The 17,674-nt window shown below is 43.9% G+C and overlaps 1 pseudogene; it reads right to left on the reverse strand.

The window, feature by feature from the left end:
• Window positions 1–14,911, reverse strand: part of LOC149356504 (uncharacterized) — a 41,053-nt pseudogene extending 26,142 nt beyond the window's left edge.
• Between the last annotated feature and the right edge of the window lie 2,763 nt (window positions 14,912–17,674).

A 17,674-nucleotide genomic window follows, 5' to 3' on the forward strand; every position in this document is an offset into this window, starting at 1 on the left:
TGCAGGGGCAGATAAAGCGCTCAGTTATCCTTATCTGTTCTGTACAAATAACTTTGTTATCACGAATGCAACAAAAACAATTTCGATTGCTCCCATGCGTGCATACGCTCCTATATACTGGGTGTTTCAGCGAACCCTTTCAAAAATTTTTAGAAATAGGCAGTTTGGGGTAAAAATATGTCTTATGCGGCACAGTATTACCAGTGTTGGCGTACACCAGAAAACCGAGGAATCGTCTTAGGTAGTAAGCTGGTTAGCTAATTTTTAATAATTAACTTTCTAACTAGTAGAGTCAGGCGCCTAGGTGTAATTAGAGATTTGTAGCCGGTCGTTAGCAATAGCCATACCAGTTTCAATAACTACCCACTGGAGCCAAAAACCACTCTGAACGTACCAAGAGATTAACATTTAATTTAAATTCTACAAAAGCTATCCTCTTTTTGGCGCAGAAAGTTTTGCCAAATACAGCTCACAAGCAGGCAAGGCAAACAAAAGTACTGTTTTATAAGCAACATTTCTTGCTCACTCCACTCGTACCAACAATTACTGCTATTAACAATGCATACCGTTGAAACGCAAACACATTTAAGTTTCTAATGAGCTAAACTTGTTTTCCTATCATAAGCGAGAGAACTACAGCAAATGCCCAAACATTGTGCTAAATGGCCAGTGGTCGTGTAAGCGTGGGACCCTCGCCATAATGCATAAGCTGGTTAATTGGGACAAATTTTCGCTCCTCTTTTGAGCTAAAATCACTGAGAGTTGGCTACACTCGCAGGAAATCGCCACTGGGATATTGGAAACGTGATTATGAGCCTGCAAAATGAGAAGCTGGGGCACTCAAAACCGACGAAGGTCTCTTTCATAGGCACAGCACAGCAGTGAGACTTCTTCTATAGTAACGAATATAGCACACATTCTTCGCTCTTCAGCTTTCATGGTAACAATGGTTTCTTGATACCAAAAGCAGCACTTCCAACGCACTGTCATGACAGCATGCAGTATTCGATGGAGTGGACTCAGTCAATCATTGAGCAAGTCAAACAGGTCCTGAGCACCAAGAACAGTCGCAAGCGGCCCAGCTGTTCTCATTCTGATGGTGTAGCATCAATGAAATCACATGACTTTCATGACACCGTTTCTGCTAGAACTTACCAAGATGAAACGCCCAATGTTCTTGAGCAAGCAGTAAGCCTGCACTGGTTTCGCCCCTGAATAAGGTGTCATGTTAGATACTGTATCCCCCATTCTCTCACTGCACCTCGCTTCATTGCACCTCGAGTTTTCCAGTGACAGAGCTAGAAAACTTCTCCCATATGTGGTGGTTTGGTGGTTTGCGAGGTTAACATCCCGAAGCTGCATGTGGGCTGTGAGGAACACCACAGTGGAGGGCTCCAGGTTGATTCCAGCCACCTGGTGCTTGCTAAAACGTGCCAACAGAGCACAGCACCCGTGTTTTTTGTTCATTTCGTCTCCACTGAAATGCAGCAGACGTGGCCTTGATTTGGTCCCACAACCTTGGGCCCAGCAGCCTAATGCCACGCCACTGAGTCACGACAATGGGACTTGTCCCCGGTGTGGCCGAGCTCTCCTCAATGCAAATGACCCCCGATCTTTACTTCCCACAAAAACTTCGCTTGCCACACTCGCAGCACCACTCTTTCAAACTATACAATGAAATAGTTTTCCGAGCTCAAGCCCCTCGTCCAGTGTTGAAGAAAGAAAATGGGCCAAAAGTTTCACACGGGACTAGTTCAGCTAAACAAAACAGGGCACATGACAGAATACAAATGTGCAATAAAAGGCCTGATTCATCGGCTTCTCTGCTGACAAAATGAAGCCGATCAATAGAATCTCATCATCATCATCAGCCTGACTACGCCTACTGCAGGACAAAGGCCTCTCCAATGCCTCTTTAATTAACCCTGTCCTTTGCCAGTTGCAGCCACCGCATCCCCGCAAACTTTTTAATCTCATCCGCCCAGCTAATCTTCTGCCGCCCCTGCTACGCTTGCGCTCTCTTGGAATCCACTCCGTTACCCTTAAGGACCAGCGGTTATCTTGCCTTTGCATCACATGCCCTGCCCAAGCCCATTTCTTCCTCATTTTCTGCCGCCCCCTGCTACGCTTGCGCTCTCTTGGAATCCACTCCGTTACCCTTAAGGACCAGCGGTTATCCTTCCTTCGCATTACATGTCCTGCCCATTTCTTCCTCTTGATTTCGACCAGGATGTCATTAACGCGCGTTTGTTCCACAATAACACACCTGAGTTGGCAACACTGGAGCAACGCTGGGCTGGGCAGCCTCGTTGAATATCCGCAGGCACTCCGCCACCGGGTCCTCTTCTTCCTCATCCTCCGAGTCGAGCTCCCACTCGAGCTCAAACAAGGGCGCCTCCCCCCCGGCCTCCCCTTTCTGGCCGTTGCTCTTTTTACCTCCGTCCGAAGCCCTGCCCTGGCTGGAGGAGCCATCTGACGAGGATTCCGACTCGCTGGCTGTGCGCTTCGCTCCGTCGGCCTCGTCAACTTTGGCTTTCTTCTTGTGCGGCGAACTGATGCTGTTCCTCCGACCAGATGACCGTTTGGTAGATCTGTGGTGACTAGATTCGGAACAGGGACTTTTTTTTTTCTTCTCGGAGGACGAACGCTCGGACGAGGTCTTCTTTGCTGAACGGCTCGATGATGAAACCTCTGATGTGTGTTTTGATGATGAGTGTTTCGAAGATGAGAGCTTTGAGGATGAATGCTTTGAATATGACTGCTTCGAGGATGAGTGGTTCGAAGATGATTGCTTAGAGGATGAGGGCTTTGAAGAAGAGTGATTTGAAGATGAGTGCTTCGATGAAGAGTGCTTTGAAGAGTGATTAGAAGACGAGTGTTTAGAAGAAGAGTGATTTGACGAGTGTTGCGATGAAGAATGCCGAGAGGGTGACCGTTTTGATGAGGAATGCCTTGATGAAGAATGCTTTGACGACGAGTGCTTCGCTGACGTATGCTTTGTTGTAGACGACTCCTTAGACGACGGTGTTGATGCTTCCTTGGGCAAGGAATTTTCTGGAGAATCCTTAGGTGAGGAATGCTTAGACAAGGAATCCTTTGTAGGAGACTCTTTAGATGAACCTTTAGATGAAGACACATTTGATGAAGGCTCATCAGAAGAAGACTCCTTGGTTGAGGAATCCTCAGGTAACCTTTCACATGGGCACTCTTCAGATGGAGAGTCCTTAGATGAGATATCCTTGGACAAGGAGTCCTTGGAAGAGGAATCCTTAAGAGATCCTTTAGATAAGTGTTCCTTAGAGGACTCCTTGGAGGATTCCTTGGAGGACACCTTGGAGGATTCCTTGGATGACCCTTTGGACGACGACTCCTTGGAAGTTCGCTTGGACGATTTCTTGGCAGAGGACTCCTTTGATGATGATGACTCTTTGGAGGAGGCTACCTTGGATGAGTGCTTCGATGATGAATGCTTAGATGATGAGGTTTTGCTGTATGAGCTCTTCGACGATGAACGCTTGGAGGATGAGTGCTTACTTCACGAAGGCCCCTTTGTCGGTTGATGCCCTTGAGAGATTCTGGTCGCAGAGCTCCTTCTTTTAACTTGGCTGTTCCTTATCACCATTAGCCACCTTCTCATCTACTTCTTCCGCAACGCTTGCCTTTTCCTGGTTTTCCTTCTCCTCCTCGGCTGGCTCTGCGCGGTGCCTTGTCTTCTACACGCTTGGTAGCAGGAGCAGCCGCTTCCACTTCGGAGGCAGGCTTCGCCGCGGCTGCGTCCGAGCGACCGGGACGCCTGTCCTTGAGGCCGACAATGGCATCCACTTCTTCTTGTACCATGTCTGTGTCCTCATCATCAGCTTCGGCGCTGCCATTTGCCACGCTGCCCCCATCGTCTGGCGACTTGCTATCCGGCTCGACTGGCTCCGCTGGCTTGACCGGCTCAGCTGGAAAATAAAGGAAACATATGAAACACGAAAGCACCACAAACACGTGATAACACTATTCAGCTGTTTTAAAGACTTGCTAACTAACTTGGGGCACTGAACAAAATCATCATCTCGCAATGCACTGCATTCGCTATGAAACGATTAGGTACCAAGTTTAAAAATAAAATTATGGTCATATATCATTATGAGGTGCAGCTAGTTCTCCCCAAAAAAACACTAAATGACAGCCCGACCTCCCAGTCCCACTCTCCTATCTTTTCGACAAAAGATCGATTCTCGCTCTCATTTAACAGGCACTGAAGAGGTTTTAAAGAAATATAGACAAATGAAAATTTCTTGCTAAAGGACCCTGTCATTCGTATTTCCATGAATTTTGTTTCACACAGCCAACTTCGAGAATGAAAATATACTATGCTTGCATTGTTACACTTCTTGCTTTTCCTGCATTCTTCTAGAACATACCAGCCTAGCTATGCTGTCATTCCAGCACTTTTCGCAGAGAAATAACAATGCCAATAAAAAACTGTGTTCAGTACACTGCTGTACGATAAGCATTAACGGGGGATGCGGGGCTAGAGGGTAAACTTTTTGAACCGCTGCACCGATTTTGATGCAACTGTAAGGGATGACGTACACTGTTGTCATCAGAATATAAAACCAAAATTTCAATATTGTATCCCAAAATGAGAAAAAAGCTGTTCACATCATAACAAGGTAGTGAGTGCGTAAGCTTCGGAAAACTTGTAATTTGTTCACCTTTTTTCCATAGATAGCCCCAAAAAAGCTCCTCGTACAGGATAAAGGGAAAGGAATATTAATCTGTGTCCACGTTTTCTGAAAATCACGCCACTCAAAAGCAACTTTGATTTTCTTGCTGTCACTGCATTTTAAAATGACTTTTCTAAACATAACTTTCTTCACACATTTCACCATGATAGGTGTTTTATCTTGTTCCCCGTAATATTTTATTCAGAAAGCACACTGGGAAATAAGCTCTGCAGCCCAAAAGCGACAGCTTTCCTCGATGTGCATTATACCCACTACGCGACTTGAGGAAAATGACTTCAGAGATTTGGGAAGCTGTAATTTTGCATCTCGGGCTTTTCTTCTCAATCAAAAGTCATTGCTGCACAGGTAGGAGTTTCTTCTTTGATGCAACACCATTGACTAGCAGCTCCTTGCAGTATTTGTCCGTTATTTTTCTTTTTTTGAATTGAGCAGTGAATCTGAGGGTGCTCAGGAAGTAAGCCTAACATATATAGGAGCGGTGAAGGCTGCAATAAAACCAACTTTTTATGAAGACTAAAAGCCCAAAATTGGCCTCAAAAGTCGCCCGAGGCATTTATGCTAACCACCCAGATTCATTTTGCCCCCCAATTACTGCATGCAAGGCCAAGACTCTACCATTGTAACTTGCATTTTCAATTCGGTTCTCCTGCAGCCTTGACAAAATGCCTGAACAGGCCAGAAAGCACAAATAATTGACAAACGATTACGATAGCCAGTAATGCAAGATTTGAGCGCAGCTTTTCACACGTCACCTGCCACCACTGGAAGGTGGCGTGTGATGCCGCTAGCTCCCCTTCGGGATCTTGCCGTGACAGCCACCTTCCAGGTGGCGCTTCACTCTGTTACTAGGACAGCCGGTTACGCCAACAATGCCGACGCGGAATGCAGAAACGGGCGCCTAACACCTGCGCTCCAAAACAAACTACAACATGCCTGTTCGCCACTACGCTGCACACTGCCAGCGCCATTTCTGGGCGCTGCCACAGACACTTAGTGCAACATCTTTATCTAAAGAACTTCATTTTGAACACTTCCACTGCTGAGATCACAACCATACCAGGCAGATGCGTTCTTTAACTTACGAATTTTGTACAACCAAAACCCAAAAATGAATTTTTTTTTGGGGGGGGGGTGTTCAGAATGGTATTTTTTGCTCCACATACCCTGTGAAAGGTGAAAAATTCTCCAATGATTATCACGAGAAATCTGACCAGCTAATTTAAAAGTCATAACTGGTAACTCCAAAAACGAAGCGCATGCAGAAAATTGTGATTGCATCAAGACTTAGCAACCGCATTCAGAACAAAGGCAAGAGTAAACAGAAGCGAAAGTTAGCAAGGTCATGAATCTTCTGAAAAAAAATAGAGTTCAAACTGCAGCAGAAACAAAAAAAAATGCAAGCCAAAGAAGGTGCCTGACGCTGAAAGTATACAAGTGGTATATCTCAAAGCTGCACGTACGCTGCGACGGACGGCACAGCGAAGGGCTCCACACTAAGTTTGACCACGTGGTCTTTTTTTAACATGCACATACACCAGACAGCACACAAGCATATTTGAATTCTGACGCTGAGGTGATATGCAAACAAGCCACTGCTGCAACCAGGACTCGATCCCATGGCCTTCGGCTCCGCAGTCGAATGCCAAAGCCCCTAAGCTACAGAGGACATATATTGGCGAGAAAAAGAAAGAAGAAAGGTGCCCTACCCGCACTGCCGGTTGACACAACGGGCTTAGATGCAGGCGACAGATATAACGGACACGTCTGGCCTCACCTTTCGGCACGATGTTCGCATGGTTCAACTGGGGTGCCACACGCACGGGAAGAGGCCGCCGTTTCCGCAGCTCAGACAGAGGTGTGGGCCGGTACTGGGGAACGCTCTGTGCCGGGATGTAGCGCCTGGGCCGGGGCTCCGGTGGCCGTGGTGCTACGGGCGTCGGCACATACCTGCACCATGCAACATGACTAAATGTCAACTACGCTTAAGAGGCAATGATAGCACAACAAACAAAAGGGAAACTCTCAAGCTTGTTACAGCGTCAGCCATTAAGGTGAAGGTTCCTGGGCAAAGCACATTTGCCATCGTAGTCGTAGTCAGAAAACACCCATGCAGCCATGTGTCACTGGAAAGGGGGGGGGGGGGGGGGGGCGTTAGTGATCATGCGACCGCCCCGTCTATATAACCTGAGCTTCGCGTCTAGCACAAACTTTCCCGAAAGAAACAGAGCGAAGGTTCCCTGAAAAGGCATGTCTGTGTTCGTAGTCATTTCGCATCTACGCAGAGGAGCGTCACCATAGGAAGGAGGGCCCACACAGGCATCCCACACAGACATCCCACATGGGCTGCATCATTCTGTTCGTCATGACCATGGCATGTCAGCTAATGCTTATTTTCTGCACTAACTATTGCATAGTTGCCATTCAATTGTGGCAATGGCTACGAACAGCCCAACAATCAACTTTTTTCCAGTAACAAAATTCCATCAAGTCTTCCTCGACGTCCGATGGAACAATGTTACTCGAGGAGTGCCCGTAAAAGGTTAACTGGACGGGCTACCGTGATACAAAGCTGAACTGACACCCATGGATGGGAGGTGGATACTCTGGCTGTAGTGCACTGATCCATACGAGGACACCTGAGCGATGTCCTGCTGAACTCGACGCAGGGCAGCATCAACACACTGCAGCAGCTCACTGCGCTGGTCCGCTCCGTCCTCGATGGGGTTTGGGAGGAGACCGAAAGGGGGCTCTCCTGAGCAAAAGAGCACACATACAAGTCTCTTTCAGATGCTGGTTACCTACTAAGAGCAAACATTTTTTTTTACAGTTAGACAGTCTGTGCATGCTTCAGAGGATCTGTTTACCTACTCTTGCAATATAAGACACCAAATGTTAATTTTCCAAAAGCATGCGCCAACATTCTATACAAAGCCCCAAATGGTTAGAAGTTGCAATAGTGAAACACCATTACATGCAAAAATGATGTAATGGTGTGGTGTATAGTGACTGTGCGGCTGTGGTGCGATGATACCAGAGTCTTCATTAAACATCATTCGAAAGTCACCACCTTTCTGCGTCTCTTCTTTGTCTTCATTCTAGTGCGCTGCACGGTTTCCAGTCAACTTATCGACCAAGCACTTGAGGAATAGTAAGATCTTTTTTATGATGATGGTGGACATGATGTAAGAAACCCAGAATACAATGACATTATTACGGGCTACCAATAAATGTCCACATGAATGTATCAAGAGACGTTTTACCAAGCTGACCATTTCCAAAAACATTATTTACAGGTTTTGGTAGCTGGCATAAAAAAGCACCCCAACAGATGATTCAATGAGTAACAAATTCATCTGAAACAAAGGAATCACAGCAAGTTATAGGGCACTCTTAGAAAAGGCTGCAGGTTTGCTCAGTACGCAATCCGGTACATGGTTCCTCAAAAAGAAAAAAATGTATATTGCATGAACCACACCTGGCTCCAACCCTTGAAACCAGCTCCAATTAGACACTAAGGTGTTCCCTCGATAGCCCCTACACTAACGGAGAATGATTGCAAACAATACTTCCTATGACGAACAAATAATGAGTGTAGCTAAGAGAAGCTCAGGAATGTTCACCCTATTCAGGTCCAGTTTAGAGAAAGGAAAGAGAGCAGAGGAAGGATGCGATAAACACAAATGGCGACTATCTATAAGTAGCCTTTCAGACCTGTCACCTTCAAATACAAAAGCAGAAGTTTGTGTAGCTTTCCATGCCGATGACTAACGAGGCCTGGGTAGCTAGACATTTGCCGCAAAGAATGGACAAGCCACTGGGAGAAAAAAAAGATAGGGAAGTAATTAATCCGGACCTGCCACATATTCCACAACTGTTCTCTGTTCACAGTTTTTAATGCAAAAGCTTTAGAGGCCACAGCACGGGAAAAACCCAGCATTGTGGTCCGTCATAAAATTTACTGATTGGTCACGCCAGTTATGACAACATCAGGTCACATTACACACCATATACGTCGCGTGCTAGCCTGCCCCCCCCCCCTTTCGCCGCCTTCCCCCTCTCTTCACCCGCATCACTGCAAACAGCCCCATCATAAAAAAACGGTGTTGTGGTCATAAAATTCACCAATTCAAATGGTACCACACTCCCCACGCATAACATAATTAAGTGTCCCCCACAGATTTTGCGCCTTTCTCATACATTCGTAAAAGCACTATTTTTTACATTCAGAGTTTTTTGTGCATTCTATCCCATAATAAGCTACCAGCAGGCATTTGAATCATACATGACCGTGACGCATTTACCAGTAATCTGAATCTTTTTCTAAACAACTTTTAACAAGTTGCAATTTAAATTTTCCTTTAAGCTTTTTTTGCTACGCATTTCTCAGACTGTACGCCAAAATTCTGCAAGTATTTTCATTTAATTGCTACGTCTACTATGCAATCTTTCATAGCATCTGAAAGAGTATTCAAGCTATTTGGGTAGATAAGTGATTAAATCTATGCAAAGAGCAAATGTCCTTTGTTTTGTGCTTTGTATTTTTCAAAACAGTGGTAATGAAAATAAAGTACAACCGTTTTATTCGATAACTCGGAAAACATCAAGCTTTTCTAAAAACTGCTCCAGAATTTCTCATCAGGCTATTGTACCGAATAAATAAAAAGGCTACTAACACTGAGAATTTTTCGTCTGCCAACTATACAACTAAGCCTAGGACTATACACAATTATTAAAAATAGGCTTTTTCAGTTAAAGAGCACTTTTTCGGCATAGTAATGTCAGCAGTGTAGTACATCAGAATGCAGTTAAGACGTGCTAACTAGCAGGCTGGTGAACTAATACTGAATAGTTAACTTTTTACTATTGCCGTTAGGCTCCTTAATTATTGAGAGGCGTGTAGCCCACCGTAATTAATATCCATATCAATTTTTATAATTTCGAAAACACGCATTGTGGCCCAACAAATTTTGGCTATTTCGATGAGTTAAGTGCACTGGAGAGGCTGCTTTACCTGCAAGCATCTCTGCAGCACACACATTTTGGTGCGACATAGCCAAATTTATTGGGCCACAGCGCCGAGGTGAAGCGCATTTTCAAAATTCGAAAAACTGATATGGAAATTACTTACGATGGGCTACATGCCTCTGAATAATTGAGGAGGCTAACAGTAACAGTTAACTTTGCAGTTGCTTTGCCTGCAAGCTTTTCGAAAGCGCTTACATTGCGGTGCAATGTAGCCAAATTTGCTTAGTTTTTTTCACACCAAAGTCTCAACTTCCTGTACCTTGATGCATCTTTGATCTCTGCTGTGGTGACAGTTTCATCAATGAAAGCCTAACCCACACAAATTAGTGCGTTCATTCTCACAATTAAGTATTTGATTTTATGATGTTTTGATGCTCGACAGCATATCAGCAACAACAGCGCAATGAAATTAGTGCTCCGTAGTCACAGTGTTTATAGGCCTCAAAGCCTTATTGTTAACGCAGCATGACAACATATGATTAGCCTAACGATGCAATTAGTGCATTTGCTATACTCCACCTGTATGTATACCTTCCAACACTTGTTGCACGCCCTGTATAAATCCTTATTTACATTATTTACACCACCCATTCCTTCGCAGTGATTTGTATCAGTCACCTGATACTATCTTTCCACGCCGTGATCATTCTTTCAAAGTTAAACGCATAAACTGTCATTCATCATCTTAGGTCAATTCATTCATTCCCCGTACTATCACTGAATGGAATAGTTTGCCATCAATCATCGCCACAGAAACTGGCAATAAAAAATTCAAAGAGCTTCTTCGCTTTGACGGAAATGTGTAAATGTTTGCTGTTTTTGTTAGTGTTCATTTTTTCTTTGTGTGATGCATCATGTTTTAATTAACATTTTTGTTACACTTATTTGTCAAAATGTATCGCGATTACTTATGATTGTACGCCCCCCTATGTAATACCTTCTTCTGGAGGGCCTTTAGGGGTAACTTGAATAAATTTATTGCCTCGCTAATTTCAATGTGTTTACAGTATTTGTTTGTGCTTGCCATTTATATCTGTGTTCTACCTTTGTGACCCATTACGACCATTAGTTCCCCCCGTCCCCCCTTATGTAATGCCCCAATGAAGCCTTTAAGGGAAAATAAATGATGATGATGATCACGATGATAATAAAAAGCAACATAGAACAAAAACGGCAGCTCCAGTACCTCCAATCTCAGTGCCCTGCCAGGATTTAAACGGCCATTCCACTGCTGGAGAAAAGTAAAATAGAAACGCTGGCACATTCTGGCACGTCCTGACCACAAGAGGTGGCTACATGTACACCTAAATCTGGAGGGCTGTCAAGTGGTTCTTGAGTTTACATATGCAAATTCCAGAAAGTGAATATGATCAGCGGTTAGAATGTAACATTTTGTTTTCTGGCACCACGAGATCACTGTTCATGGTGTTCACATTTATTTGTTTGTTTGTTTATTTATTTATTCATTTATTTCATTGCCCTCACGGCCCGAGGGCATTGCAGAGGGTAGTGGGTTACAATACGGAAGGTGGAACATAAAATACAGCAGTAAATTTATTTATATATATACCATCATCATCATCGGCCTGACTACTCCCACTGCACAGCAAAGGCCTCTCCCATGTCTCTCCAATTAACCCTGTTCTTTGCCAGTTGCGGCCACCGTATCCCCGCACACTCCTTAATCTCATCCGCCCACCTAACTTTCTGCCGCCCCCTGCTACGTTTGCCTTCTCTTGGAATCCACTCCGTTACCCTTAAGGACTAGCAGTTATCCTGCCTTCGCATTACATGCCCGGCCCAAACCCATATATATATACTTATATTGCTACATGCTACAAGAAGCCAGGAAATCCGCTAGGCCCAAATAAAACTAGTCACAACCCACACAAAAAAGCAGGCTGGAGTCTACTTCAGCCGAATTTACCAGTACTCACAAAAGTAATCACAGAAAAGTTACCAGAATTTGTCATCACGATAGTTTTTTTTCGCAAGGTCCTAAAATGTAGCCACAACTGTAACACTGTAAGCATTTCACATCTTTCTTAGACCTTTCACTCACACTCCAGACAATTACGCACAGCCTTTTATAAAGATTATTAAAACACAGTTTTCCTTGAATGCCATCACAATGTCATGAAAATCAGGACTAAAACTTGTTCACAGGCCCTTAAGTCTATGTGTACCAAATCCAAGCCAGCAACCTAATAGCCAGTCATGAGTGTCTCCACGTGAAGTTCAGATTAAGGCTTCCGCACTATTCGTACTATCTAAAAAATAAATTTTCACTAAACTTCCTTTAATTAACATTTATGGTAACACTACAAGCCCTCAAGGTTTGCACAAAGTGATTTATACCTTTTTAGAGCGAATTCCTTTAGTGCAGTCCTTAAAGCAACACTGAGGAAAGCTCCATCCAATTATTTTTCCCAGTAAAAATTGATTCTCTGGCTTTTCAGGCTAGGTTCACATTTGTCCAGTAGCAAAAGACGCATTTATCGATGAAAAAATTGCACTGAAATATTATTCCAGCCGGTCTATTCAAACTTGAGATGTCTACACCGAAAGGGATTCCGGAATCATCGCTTTGAAATGAATGGCGAAGCACCATAGCCTCGAGAATCTGTGCCCAAAAATCAGTGTTGACACATGCATTTTAGTTGCGAAATCTGCCGATGGTGGCGCCATCTGTTTTTTTATTTTTCTGCTATCTTTTCTGCCTTGTAAAAGCTCTGTTTCCTATTAAAGTGTCTCCTCGTGATTAGATAACGGCACCCTATTGATAAGACCAACTTCAGGTTGCCCTCAGTATCCCTTTAAAGGCACCATGTGTTATCAGTAGTCTTATCAATCACAGAGCTGGAATTCAGAAGCTATCCCGAGCTGGATAGATCGAGGCATACAGAGTATGAAAGACATTGCAACCATTTAATTCTCTCAGCTCTTTGCAAGGAGCATACAAAATTGACCCAACCTACAGCAGAAACCCCTTTTACAAACACTCAGTACCTGTAGGCACATTCTGTTTGTAAGCACCGAGCGTGGAGCAGACCTTACACTTCATGTTTTCTATTAACCCCTTTCCACTTTTTCTTGTCACTCTAATCGGTAGCACAGGAAAGGCCATGCACTGTTAAGTGTTTCTCATTATTTCACGTGATTTAAAGCAAATTGCAATTTCATGCAAAATTTTATCATTTCAGTGGGTTCATGCTGATAGTTTAAAAAATAGCACTGAATGCAGGTCCATCATTTATTCAGGTTGGAAACAAGCATTTGTAGTAGCACTTATTTACGACAATATAACGAGTGAAGCACTTCGGTTCAGTAACTTTTCAGTTAGTTACTACTGGTTACTACAGTACGATACAACTTTACAAAACAGCAGTTGGCAACACAGGACGACGGTCCAAGGCGTCGCGTATTACTGTGCTAGCCGATAACAACAGAAAACGAAGTCAGCTTTTTAATGTTTGACTTTACCAACAAGCCAGGTATCAAAATTTTTTACCTGATAATTTTTTTTCTAGCGGTTAGCTTATTGTTTAGGTAACAAGAAAAGTTTTTAACAACGGACTACATTACTGTTACGGAGGAATTCTGTTGTTTCCGTTTATAAGTTATTTTTGATTTTTTGGCACATAAGCGACTGAGGCTATGATACGTCAAACACAAGGTAAATTCTAAACAGCTGAAGTGAGAATTTGTTTTTCAGTTTAGAAAACAAGACATGATTAACCTGAAGTCAGGCTTGAAGTCGGGCACTTTCACGAATAAATTAAATTATAGACTCCACAAACTAATCTGCAGTCTCCAAAAAATTGATTATAACTCAGGTTTAACCATGACAACGGTCTGTTCCTCATAAACTAATTCAATCGGTTTTATGCAGTAAAAATAATTACATGTGACAACACGCACGAGTTAAAGTTAACGGGAAGACTACGGGAAAACCATACAGGCAAGGTAAACAGTTCTGTGAGCTTAGTCAGAAGCTTTAGAAAGTTAAACATGCACAACTACACATCACTTCATCTATGCCCACTACAAGTATGAGATGGGCAGTACTAGAGAATAATAAAACTCTCCGCACTGGTACTAAAAACACATGTGCACCCCGTCAGCAACTCGCGAAATGATACTCAGGCCTTATCAATGGAAGTGTCACAAAAAGCTGTCCTCGAACGGCCAAGCCGCAAACAAGTGCTGGCATGTCAGAGCCCACCGCACCAAATGCACATTTCTGACACGCTTTCGTAACTAGCTGTACAGAGACCGTATAGCCATCGAGTTTGACTAACTCCTCCGGCTGCCTCTACCTGACAACACCCTCAGCGGCGCCTTAAGAACCCCAGAAGAAAGCAAAAGGACGCTTTTTCACCAACACTCAAAAGCCAAGGCAGCTTTAGCTGCACTTAAGCTAAACGTTCATCCCTACAGCGCTACTCGATCGCTCGGTACGCTGCAACCGAGGAGCTAAAGGTTTAGAGCCTGTGCTAGTAATATTTCAGCCGCATTTATTCTCTCTCTGCGTTTCTTTCGGGCTTGCTGCATTGTTTGGCTCGCGAGCGAAATCTTACAATAGGTGAGACGATGTCCACAAATGAGCTATAGCTTCCGAGTTTCTGCAGGTTCCAGTTTAGGTTTGTGCTGAGGGACACGTGTGTGTAGAAGCTTCTTGTAGAAGCTTCTTGTAGAAGCATTGTTTGTTCGCGAAACTGTCCTCGAAACAACAGGCCCGCAGATCACGCCTTCAGTCGCTGCGGGCTTGTTGCGGGCCTGTTTTTCGAGGGAAACCTGGGTCGAAGCTAATTCAGCTAGACCACACCTCAACACAGGGAGACATCGGTGCTCGTCCCGCGTGGTGCGGTTTGCGCATCAGTGGCGTTGAGAAGGGACGTCTCGGCCAAAACACAGTGCTTTTTTTTTATTTGCTCGAGTGAAAAATCGCGCAGGGCCGCCGGACGGTGGGGCTCACCCTTTTCTCATGGCTGAAGTGGCAGTGCGGCCGCTCGCAGAGACCCGACGCGAAGAAAGGGCAGGGCAGCTGGCTAAAATAGCCGGACGAAGGTAACATTGTCGCCGTTCCGCCTGAGCAGAAACATAAACATCTCCACCTTCGGAAAGCGACGCTGTTACCACACGCATGAGAAAAACTCTCAATTGTGAGGAGGACCCGCGTTGCCAGATGGACTCCGTAGTGGCGAGCGAAATTTAGCGCTCTGTAGAAGCAGTAGAAGTACCGTAAAAAAAAAATTGCGCAAAAGTGGTCGAGCTTAGTTGCTGTAATTATTGCTACTAATCAGCAAACGTTATTGGTGATTTTTCTTGTTGTTGCTGAATAATCAGATGCCCGTTTGGATGTGTGGCTTGCCGCCGCTGCCGCTGAGCGGAAGAAAGAAAGAAAGAAAGAGAGAGAGAGAGAGAGAAACGCATACTATACACAAACTGAACGTTGGTCTACACCACGTAGTTTTGTATGAAATTAATTGAATTACTAGAACATTTTCTTGCTCACACCTGAAGCAGTACGTTAGAAGGAAAATGATCGTTTTGTCATCGAAGTCCGTCGCTCACATTTGCCATGTACATTAAATTTTGCGATGGAAAATGTTCCAGATTACCCCATATTGTAAAACTGTCTGCTTAGCAATTATAACAAAGGCATCATTTGTGGTATCATCGGCCTCATCAGTTGGTATATTAGCTCTATGGCCTCATCGGCTTAGCTGCTCTCTCAGCAATGGCTTTTTCCATAGACGTACCTGATTATAAGATGTTAATCACAATGTTAATCGATTAAAACCAGTCACAATAAAAGCTACGATTAAAGCTGCGGTAGTTTGAAACGTTCTGAAAACCAAATTAAGATTCAATTCAGCAGATCATTACGATGTTATGAGCTATATCGACGGGATATGTGTGAATTAACCTCTTAACAAAAGGGCAAACTCTCAGCACTTTGATGTTGGAGCTGATGCATAACAAGGTGGCGCTTGTTCAGGAGGCACTGGTTCAAATGAATTTGAGCAGCACTAAAGTGCACTAAAAAGTGCTTATGCTATTGGTCAGATGTTTAGGGGAATCCCCCAAGGTGGAGTAGATTTGTAATAAGGGAGTAATTACTCATTGGCATCCACCCGAGCGCAGCCATGCGGCTACATAAGCCATACGGCTTATGCTATTATTGAAATAAAATAACCCTAACTATCAGTAATGTAATGTAAGATGAAAGTGACAACAGATTTATAATCAATTTTTAAAAAGTAACCAAAACAGATTTGCCTGAAAGAAAGACTATCAGGCACTGAAACGGGACGTTTCATCCTAAAGAAAGCAGGAATACAATATGAAGGAATCCGTAAACACACCTTGCCAATTCCAAGACACGTGCACGAACATCTAACAGTCCCTCTTCTGCCCAAAAACATGCATCCACACTACGGTACGGACAGAAGAAAGGCTAGGGCACAAAAACTTCACGAAAGATTTTCAGTTCAGAAAGACACGGCGCACGTGGACGTGGCAGAACATGCGGACAGAGACGCCTTTTCTCTGGCAGTTTTCGATCATCGAGGTTCTCCCCTTGCATCGGCGACAATAGATAAAACAAAATTTCCGGAGGAGGCCGAAGAAGCTGCCATAGCTTTAGCAATTACCTCCACCACTGCCAAATACATCATAAGTGACTCCAAAACAGCAATCCGAAATTTTGCAAAAGGAAGGGCCCACTCAGCAGCCATCAAAGTCTTGCAAAAACTCTCCAATACCCGCCAGATAACATCCCAAGCAGCAGAATTTTATTGGCCCAAGCAAGGCAAATCATCAGTGGCCAATGCTTCCATGATTGGCAAAATGCTGGACACCAATCAAAATTTTTGCTTGGATGTGGTGACAAGACCAACCATTGGCCAATGTAAGGAAGGCCAAGCATGGACAATCATTGGAAATGCCCTGGGCCATCATAGGGCCTGTACTCTAACACCATGTTGAATCCAAGCAGTTTCTTTGCTTGTAGGCCAATCATGTTGGCCAATTAATATTCTAGCTTTTTCCTAGCACCTTGTTTTTTCAGTACCTGCAGCTGCTTCTAGCCCTCCCTGGACCATTCTGTGAGGTATTCTGCAAGCAGTTTGGGGCCACCACTTGTCAAACATCTCAAACATATACAATCCCTTCTAGGAGATGATGGTCTCAAAAAACACCATTATCGCCACTTGGCAGCATGGTGTAAAATGCAACAGTACAGCAGCTGATTGCACTGCTGCAAAATACTTCTGCAAAGGAAGATGCAAAGTACTGTATTGGACCAGGCATCTAAAAATTGCACATTTTTGTAAATCTGCCAGTCTGCACGCATCTTTTTTGCTCCACATTTACAGCAATATTCAAATGTGGTGAGGCACCGTGAATTCAATAACTGTTGGAACACTTTGCAAATGCATTTTTTATGCTGTTAATCTTATCTACAGTTGCATATTTTATTCTCACTGCTGCACTGAATGAGAGATATGTGCAGCGACTTGAGCAAACAGCAACAGACAAATCACGAGGTCATCTCAATGAAGGATGTTTTTCAGATAAACTGGAAAAAAAGAGCCCGGAAAATGCTGTAGTAAAAATTTCTGCCATATAAAATTAACAAACCTTAGGTTCAAAAGGGACTAACAACATCAAAAGGCAGAAAAAAACCATTGTTCATTGAACAGCCCTGTACTCGGGCAGTAGATATCGACGTTCCAGAAGCAAGCAGACTTGCTGCAATGCTCCATGAACGAGTGAGGCATAACCACCTAGTCCTAGATTTGCAATTGATTAGCTTGTATAGCTGCAATAATGTTCCCATGCTTTACGTTCTGCACATCTATCAGGAATATTGTTTTGTACTCTACAGACAACAGATGAGCACTACT

This window comes from Amblyomma mixtum, chromosome 3 (assembly GCF_055824585.1).
Source record: "Amblyomma mixtum isolate Tamu chromosome 3, ASM5582458v1, whole genome shotgun sequence".
In the NCBI taxonomy this organism is placed as follows: Eukaryota; Metazoa; Arthropoda; class Arachnida; order Ixodida; family Ixodidae; genus Amblyomma; species Amblyomma mixtum.